The following is a 9,587-nucleotide window of genomic DNA, read 5'->3' as shown; positions in this document are numbered from 1 at the left end:
TAAAACCTAGATTGTATTTCTTCTCTTCTTTTTTTGATACTTATTATGTCCTTAGTCTCCTTTTGAATTTTCCATACATGTATGTCTGATTGTCAGTCACATATATTTGATCTTAGCTAAATATCTCCTTAGCTACGTCGTTTGTATTTTTTCATGTGGATCTTTTTTATCATATGTACTGTATACATATGTGTGTGGATATCATGTCAATAAAAATGGGAATAATAAAATTAAAAATATATATTCATACACCAACCGCTTTACATATAAATTATACCATAAAAAATAGGTCGCTTCAGACATTTTTATTACAGGTTAAAAGTTATTGAAATTACTTACGTTATATGTTTATAGGGAATTCAAAATGTTTCTAGTTGGTATTGACATTTAATGCAAAAATTTAATATGAATTGTATTAATGATTGTAACATTGTCATTCTCTCATTCGGCTATTGACGGGAAAAGCCGAACCACCATAGGGATTCCGCTAATGTTAAGTATGAATTTCGTGTTAATAAAATAGTAAATAGTTGGAAAATAGAGTTCACTTTTTATTTCAAAGAGCTTTACATTAATGACATGGTTATGTGTTTGGAATTATAACACGCTACGCCATTCATATCTCGGTTTTTTGGGTGGGGTTTTTGTGTTCTACATTTTACAAAGCGGTTTTGCGTTTCATACTGGAATGAAACTCAAACATGTTCACGTTCATTTATTAACTAAAGCTCGTGACAGTGAACATTATTTCACGAGGGACATAAATTTCATAATAGCTGGTAACTCGTTTATTATCCTCTATTTATTTATTTATTTATTTATTTTTGGGGACGAAGCCCTGTGGTAAAACGCTCGGCTGATGCGCTGTCGGGCTGTCGGTCTGCGATCGATTCTCGTCAGTGAACTCATTGGGCTATTTTGTAATTACAGGAAGGGCACCAACATTGGCACATCAAACGCCGTGATATGTGCTATCCTGTCAGTTAGATGATGCTTATAAAAGATCTCTTACTACTAGTGGACATTTCTAAGCCAGATATTACCAGTTAGTTCTTTGTCCAAAAAAGAAAAATTATAAAATAAAAGGAGAGAGAAAACTAACAGAAAGGAAAAACACAAAAATGTTATTATTGTTTGGTACTTTTTTTATGATATATCGTAGAATATCTAAAGACCAAAACTTGTTTACAAACAGTATTTTGTTTAATTGAGCTAAATTGTGTACAAGATAAACATCAATTGTTGCACAGAAAACGATTTGTATCATAACTGTATATTTGTGACAAAGGAGAAATAATTAATCGTTGTCCGCATATAGTCGTACTTCAATAGTCCGAATAAGAGGTCAGCATAGCTTCCTCGAAACCGTTTCCTGTGTGGCAAGCCCATTGTTGTTCGGTACGTTTATTCAGATTATTAGAACAATTTGATTCATTGGCCATTTATAAATCACCATGCTTAAATATATATTTATAATATATTCGCACTTCCTGTTTTTGCGCGCAAATGTATTCTCAACAAGTGGTTCAATGTAAGGGTCTGATACTCGAAACGGGACACGGAATCGGACTATTTTGTGACACCACGATTCTGTCAAATTCCGGTTATTTCCTTTGTCATTTCACAGGTCCGACGATTTGTGGAGGGGGGGGGGGGGGGGGGGGGGGGGGGTTGAACATTAGTACCTTTATTAATATACAATAGAAAGAACAAAAGTTTGTTTTGTTTAACGACACCACTAGCGCACATTGATTAATTAATCATCGGCTATAGGATGTCAAACATTTGGTAATTCTGACTCGTAGTCATCAGAGGAAACCCGCTACATATTTTTTCTAATGCAGCAAGGACTCTTTTATTTGCACTTTCCCACAGACAGGAAAGCACATATGACGGGCTTTTTCGTGTTGTTTGTTGTGGTGCACTGGTTGTAACGAGAAAAACCCAGTCAGCAGAATGGATCCACCCAGGTGGTTTAATCTTGCAACACAAGCACCTCAAGCGACCACTCAACCGACTGAGCTAAATTCCGCCCCTAATCTAGAACAGGAAGGAAATGCTTTATTTAATGACGCACTCAGTACATTTTTCGATTAGCGGCAAGGGATTTTTTATGTGCACCATGCCATAGACAGAATTTCACATACCACGGCCTTTGATGTACCAGTCGTGGTGCACTGGCAGGAGTGAGAAATAGCTCAATGGGCCCAATAGAACACGGAAATAATGTACACTTTTGTCCTCAATGTCCCCTGTTTTAAGGCATACGTAATACTTTCTGTGCGATACTTTTAGTAAATATAATTATGTAAGTATATATACTACCGACACAAAATAAGGGAACGGGTGAAATGATAGTGAATGTTTTATTTCGATTAACGTCTGCAAAACCAATTTGGGGCGTGTATATCAATATCTGGTGTGTCCACCATTTTGAGCGATGCATGCTCGACACCTTGATGGCATACTGTTGATTAATGTACGTATGGTTGCTCTGGGTATTGCCCGCCATTCCTTCTGAAGGGCTACCGCAAGCTGGGCCACGTTGGCGGGTGCTGGGTCCCTGGCGTACACTCTCCGCCCGAGAACGTCCCACAGGTGCTCTATAGGGGACATATCGGGGGACTTAGCGGGCTAGTCGATTGTCGGTATGCCTTGTTGTCGTAGGTAATCGGTGACTATCCGAGCGCGATGTGGTCTGGCATTGTCGTCTTGAAATTCAAAATTTCTGCCAATATTTCTCGCCACTGGAACAACGACAGGTCGCAAAATTTGGTCCAGAGATCTCTGGCCAGTCAAATTTCCATTAACAATAATCAAATCTGTTCGCCTGTCATGTGTGATCCCTCCACACACCATGCCACTACCACCCCCATACCGATCATGGTCTAGAATTGTAGCCCGGGCATATCTCTCGCCGCTACGTCGCCAATAACGTTTTCTGCCATCTGTGAATCTGAGGCAGAACCTCGATTCGTCTGTAAACATGGTGTAACGCCATTGTCGCACAGTACGTCCCAGGTGTTGCCTAGCCCACCGTAATCGTTGCCGCCTATGGTGAGCTGTTAGGGTCACACCCTTCAGAGGACGCCTCGCTTCAGGCGGGCTTTGTAGAGTCTGTTCTTGACGGTCGATGTTGAAATTCGCCTTCCTGTTATTGTACGGAATTCACTGTTGAAAGCAGCAGCTGATTTGAATCTATTGCGTAGATCAATTAATGTTATGGTACGATTTTGTCGAGGTGTCGTCTTTTTAGGCCTGCCACGCCCAGGTCTCGTTGCAACCCCGCCAGTTTGACGGTACTTATCCCACACTCTAGAAATTACACTTTTTGATTGACCAAACATTCGGGCAACTTGGCATATTGACGTACCTCCCTCTATTGTACCGACAATTCGCCATTTCGTCTCTTCATTAAGGTATTGTCTTGGGACCATTTTCACGCATGTGATTACCTCACTTGCATCGGTGATTGTGAGTTCCACGATAAGCACATACACGTGACCTTCTGTGTACACGTGCATCACATGTTGTTCATTTTTATCAGATGAAGCGTTTAGATGCAGTGCCACTGTATTGTAACAGTGCATGTCAACGATAGTTACATTCACATCAGTCGTTCCCTTATTTTTTGTCGGTAGTATATATATGTGTATGTGTATATATATCTATATCTATATCTATATATATATATATATACAGTCAAACCTGTCCAAGCGGCCACCTGTATTTAGCGGCCACTTTTTCCCCTCCCAAACGATTTATAACGTAAATGCACCTGTACTAAGCGGTCACCTGTCTAGCGCGGCCAGCGGCCACCCAAATCGGATCCCAAATCGTAAAAATATCTGAATTAAGCGACCACAGTAAATGTTTATTATTATATAAAAGTGATATTTAACAACAGCGATAAGGTGCAGCAAATAACCGATACTCACACCTTCGGGAATACTAGTACCCATTCAGTCCCGACATCTCTACTGTGTATCAATTATAAAATTATGACTATGGAAAACATCTAATTACCTCTAGGCTGTCGAAGCTTGACATTTGTAGATTCACTTACTATGACCATACACCGCATGAAGTAGAAATTAAATAATTAAATGGAAAGAGAAAACAAACACGTTGAGAACGGTTAATTTAATACATTCCAGTTGCAGTTTTTCCTGAATGAGGCGACATGTCAACGTTTATTTATAGTAAACTGTGAAGCACACATCCATTAATTAGCAGTACTGACGCTAAAACAAGAAACGACAACATATGTTTTAAAGGTTATATGTCGCAACCTGTAATCAGCGGCCACCTGTCTCAAGCGGTCTCTGTTATCTACTCCCTTGTGTGACCGCGTAAGACAGGTGCAGGGCGTGTGAATCATAACAAAGGACAACAATTATGGGCATGTTGTTCAAATCTTAATTTTAGTTTCCTTTAAATGTATTTACTGGTTCTGTTTCAGTACTTCAATTCGTATTTTGAGTTTGAAAACACATCAGCAAATGTTCATTCCAGACTGGTTTGAGAGAGACTTTTAACGAAAGAAGGTATTGTGAACCGGATCCAAACTTTACAGTTCCTCTTCCTTATAAGAAATATGTCAAACAGTGTTAATACATGTGTCGAACGTGAGGTTTTGTCAAAACATTGTTGTGAAAACAACGCAGATCATTCTTGTGAGAAACCTTTCCAATGTGGGATGTGCCTAAAGTGTTTCTCTTACAAGAGTCAAATTAAACAGCATATGTTGTCCCACACTGGTGAAAGACCATATCAGTGTGAGGTGTGCAGAAAGTGTTTTCGTGTGAAATCTCGCTTGAAACCGCATATGTTGATTCACACGGGAGTTAGGAATTTCAAATGTGAGGTGTGTGCACAATATTTCTCTAAACGTTCCAACTTGAAAAGACATATGCTTATTCACACTGATGCTAAGCCTTTCAACTGTGAGGTCTGTGCAAAATGTTACAAGGACACTTCTAGTTTGAAACGCCATGTACTGTTTCACAAAGCTGTCAAGTCTTTTAAATGTGAGGCGTGTGCAAAATGTTTCTCACGGAATTTCGAACTGAAAAGACATATGCTCATCCACACTGGAGTTAGGCCTTTCAAATGTGAGGTGTGTGCAAAATATGATCAACTAGGATTCCACTTAAAACAATACATGCTAGTTCATACTGGTGTTAAGTCTTTTAATTGTGACGTGTGTTCCAAATGCTTTTCACAAAGGTCGCAGTTAAAACAGCATATGCTGATTCACACTGGTGTCAGGTCTTTTAAATGTGAGATTTGTCTAAAAGATTTCTCACAAAAGATTTCCTTGAAAAAACATATGTTTATCCACACTGGTGTTAAAGGGTCAGACCCTAGTTTGTAAACACTAAGGCATATTTTTCACCTAAACCCTAGTTTCAACCCGTAAAACTGGACTCTAAGTTTGCTTAATTTACAAACAAATTTCCCCACACAGGTCGTACTTGAAAGAAGATATGTTGGTCCCCACTGGTATTACGAATACAAATATGACTAAGTTTATTAGGTTTGCCCTTATTTCACAGCGTGTTCCACTCATAAATACAGTACAATGCATATACATAAATACACATATAGGTCATTAGCATTAATATTAAAAGTGAAGATAAAATTAAAATGACAAATCTCAAATTAAGTACATTGTATGTATACTATTTTGTCTGACTATTTGAGTTCTAATTATAAACATGCTTCAGAAAGTTCAACTGTGTATATTTAAAGAGTTTAACATCAATAAACATAGTTTAAGTTCATCATGGATGGTAATTGTTTGTGTATGGTTATTTTAATGAGTACGTCGTTTTGAAGGTTCACAGTGCTGTACAGTTTTTCAAATGTGAGGTGTGTGCAAAATGCTTCTCACTCAGTTTCCAACTGAAAAGACATATGTTCATTCACACTGGAGTTCGATTTTTTAAATGTGCGGTTTGCACAAACTATTTTCAACGAAATTCCCACAGGAAACAAGATATGCTAGTTCACACTGGTGTTAAACGGTTTTAGTTGTGTTGTGACGTGTGTAAAAAATCTTATTCATAAAAGTCGCACTTGGAATGACATGTTGATTCACCGTGATGTTAAACCGTTCAACAGACCTCGACGTGACGAACATGTCTGTCTGTCTGTCTGTCTCTCTCTCTCTCTCTCTCTCTCTCTCTCTCTCTCTCTCTCTCTCTCTCTCTCTCTCTCTCTCTCTCTCTCTCTCTCTCTCTCTCTCTCTCTCTCTCTCTCTCTCTCTCTCTCTCTCTCTCTCTCTCTCTCTCTCTCTCTCTCTCTCTCTCTCTCTCTCTCTCTCTCTCTCTCTCTCTCTCTCTCTCTCTCTCTCTCTCTCTCTCTCTTCACATTACGGGTGTGAGTATAGCCTATGCCTACTCCTCTCTAAACCAATCCCCAAACTCTCGTCATCTTCTCAGTACATTTTGTGTCCATTTTTATCAGGTTAATTCGACGTGTCGTCCATTTAGAGAAAGGGAGGCTACTCCTACCAAGAAATCAACAAGGGATATTCGCAATCAATGGTCCGTGCATATCTTGGTACCAGAGATACAAGGAAAAAAAGAGTTTATGGCGAATAATCGATCTTTCGACCCATGAATTTGTAAAGACCACCTTAGAATATTCATGTGTCAATTTTAAGAATCATTGAAAATGTTCAATGTTAAATGTTTATTATTATTATTTTTAATTTAATAAAAATTAAAAATTTCCATAATATATTTGTATTATTTTGTAAAGACCACCTCAGAGAAATAGCCCAATGGGCTAAAATGTTTAAATCTATTTTTTAAAAATCGCGAATTCACAATTGTGAAATTATATTTATCATTATCTGAAAATTACCCTGGGGATTCATACTACCAAGTTTCCGATCATAACGCTAGGAGGAGATAAGCAGTTTAAATTGTCCAATTTACATTTAAAAAATATTTACCTAAAATAAAACAAAAATTCAAACTTTTAATATGTATACTCAAAGGCAAAAGTTATTGAGACATGGATTGTTTGGAGTAATATATTTGTGAATGGATTTATGCATGTAAACCAGAGAACATGTGCTTTAAACAGCTCAAAGAAAAGCAACCAAGCGATTGTATGCTTTGTGCAAGAAACATGAAATGTTCGGGAGAAATGCTGTCCAGTGTTCACCATAAAAGGCCAGACATTCAGTCGCAAATCATTGCCACTCTCTGCAGCCTTCAGAAGTCAAGAAGTCAAAAACACGCCATTAGTTAACTGTTTATGCAATTTCGTCATGCCACGCTTCAGTGAAAATGACAGATGGCGAGTCATGTGTATGCTTGAATCTGGAACCTCAGCGTGACGTCGTTCGTCAATTCAACGTCCACAGAAACACCATATGGCACTTATGGCAACGGTATCAACAAAACAACCAGGTCATGGACCGTCCCCGTAGCGGCCGACCACCCATGACAACCCCTCGCCAAGACATATGGATGCGAATGAATCTTCGAAAAAAGGTTCCAGCCAGCAACCCTAACAGCACGTACCATCCATTTCTCCAGCGTTTATTGGCCTCAATGAGACGACGGTGCCAGGTTCAAAGTGAACACACTCGCTACTGTCTGTGTGAACTTTGCTCTGGACCCCCTCTAGTGATGTGGCTCGTTTGCATATGGCAGATGCACCCTTTTCATGGACTATTAGTCGTTTCCATACTTTCGGACATTTCTCTTTCCATGTTATAACGTTTCATACACGGCAGTAAAAACGTATCAATTATCTTTGTCTTTTGTGTGCCACAATAACTTTTGCCTTTTAGTATATATATATATATATATATATATATATATATTAGTTTGTGAAAAATACCACTGAGAATACTTACACATGGTTTTAGAACTATTCAGTACAAAGAATAGGAAAACATCGACTTTATATTTTTCAATATTAAGTTTCTATTTAAATGTATTAGGAATTATCAAATTCAAAATTTCCAATATATATCTGTATTAGTTTGTGGAGACGTAATAATAAGTTAATAAAAACTCGAAATTTCCAAAATATATATTTATTAGTTTGTGGAGGGTGCCTCTGAAGATATTTTTACCACGTTTTAGAACAATTCAATTAAACTGTAGAAGACAGTCTTCAAAGGAAAAGTTGAAATCGGTATTGAAAAGCTTCCATGATGAACGTCATAGCCGAGCTAATTAAAATACACTATCCAGAGGTTGCTGCCATTTCATCACATTTTTAAACAGCAGGACCTTTTTTAAATACTAAAATGACATACTAAATAATCGATCATAGGAATATCAGTGTCCGTAGATCCCGCATGTCCCGTGCTGTCCTAATATTTCTAGTTGCCAAACGTGATATTACCCACACACACACACACACACACACACACACACACACACAAAAAATAATTTCGTATGAACGTAATAAAAGATGTTTGAGCTATTAGCAACACTGTGGCTACGAGAAACACATAGGTATTTGGATATTATAAAGAAGAAAATAGTTTTAATATGTAACATTAATGATTACAAAGGATGTTAGAGATTTCTGTTAATATAGCATCTAACTCGGGGACTATATTTAATCGACATAGAACAGAGACTACTGTATCTGTACTACTTCTTCGTCGCCACCTTCTCTTGGAAATCTCCGGAAACATCCACACATTTATTAAGTAAAATATAGTGTTTGAAAATGACGCACAATTAACAATTTGAGCGAAACAAATTGATAAAAGCACAAACATGACTACTTTATGTCTAAAAATAAAACACGACAACTGAACATTTAGAGCCTTTATTAGGTAAAGTATATTGTTTTTGCAAATGACACGATTAATAACTTGAACAAAAACATACATTATATGATTCATACGAGCGGTTAAAGTAGAATAGCACAACAGCTAAAACTATCGAACTCACAACATTGAACATCTCCACAACACCACTTTATTATGGTGTTGTTTGTTTGTGTTTGTGGTTGTTGTTTTAGTTGAATGTTCACTTTGATACAAACAAACCTTACACTTAAGAGTATGCATGATGCAAAATATGTACATTTTTATATCATAACATTTAAAATCTACATGCTATCTGTCCTGTAAGTATCGATGTAAACTTTGACCAAAGTATGATTTGGTATATGTTGCATAACGAACATTTGATAAGTAGGCAAATAGCTAATTAGTAAATTATTGAGGGGTTTTATTTATTTATTTATATATTTATTTATTTATTTATTTATTTACTTATTTGATGAAACACAAAACTGCAGATATTTTAAATACGATACCAGTTTCTTTTTTTTCCAAAAAATTACAAAATTGAAATTATTACAAAAGGTACAGCAGGCGAAATTCTGAAGCATTATACGTTTCCATGACGAAATGATCTAACATTCAGACGAATTGTACGAGGGTCTAACAGTGAAGCATAATACCTCTCAATTCTTAGATTCCCCATTAAAATAGTTCTGCTATTGTATTCAAGTGCATTCAAGTTGTTAGATGCTGTTTGTTTTTTAACCAATAATAATCAGTTACCTTTGATTTCGTCAGTTTAAACACTAATATT

The 9,587-nt window shown here is 37.1% G+C and overlaps 1 long non-coding RNA gene across 1 annotated transcript; it reads left to right on the top strand.

The window, feature by feature from the left end:
- The first annotated feature begins 1,354 nt into the window (after positions 1 to 1,354).
- On the top strand, positions 1,355 to 6,698 carry LOC121392845. The gene is made up of 3 exons (XR_005960545.1): positions 1,355 to 1,398; positions 4,463 to 4,547; positions 6,472 to 6,698. It is a non-coding gene; the product is annotated as an uncharacterized LOC121392845 (long non-coding RNA).
- The last annotated feature ends 2,889 nt before the right edge of the window (positions 6,699 to 9,587 follow it).

The sequence above is a fragment of the Gigantopelta aegis genome, unplaced genomic scaffold (genome assembly GCF_016097555.1).
Source record: "Gigantopelta aegis isolate Gae_Host unplaced genomic scaffold, Gae_host_genome ctg4668_pilon_pilon:::debris, whole genome shotgun sequence".
Taxonomy (NCBI): Eukaryota; Metazoa; Mollusca; class Gastropoda; order Neomphalida; family Peltospiridae; genus Gigantopelta; species Gigantopelta aegis.
Note: the sequence above shows the minus strand (reverse complement) of the source record. Positions and strands in the feature narration are given on the sequence as shown.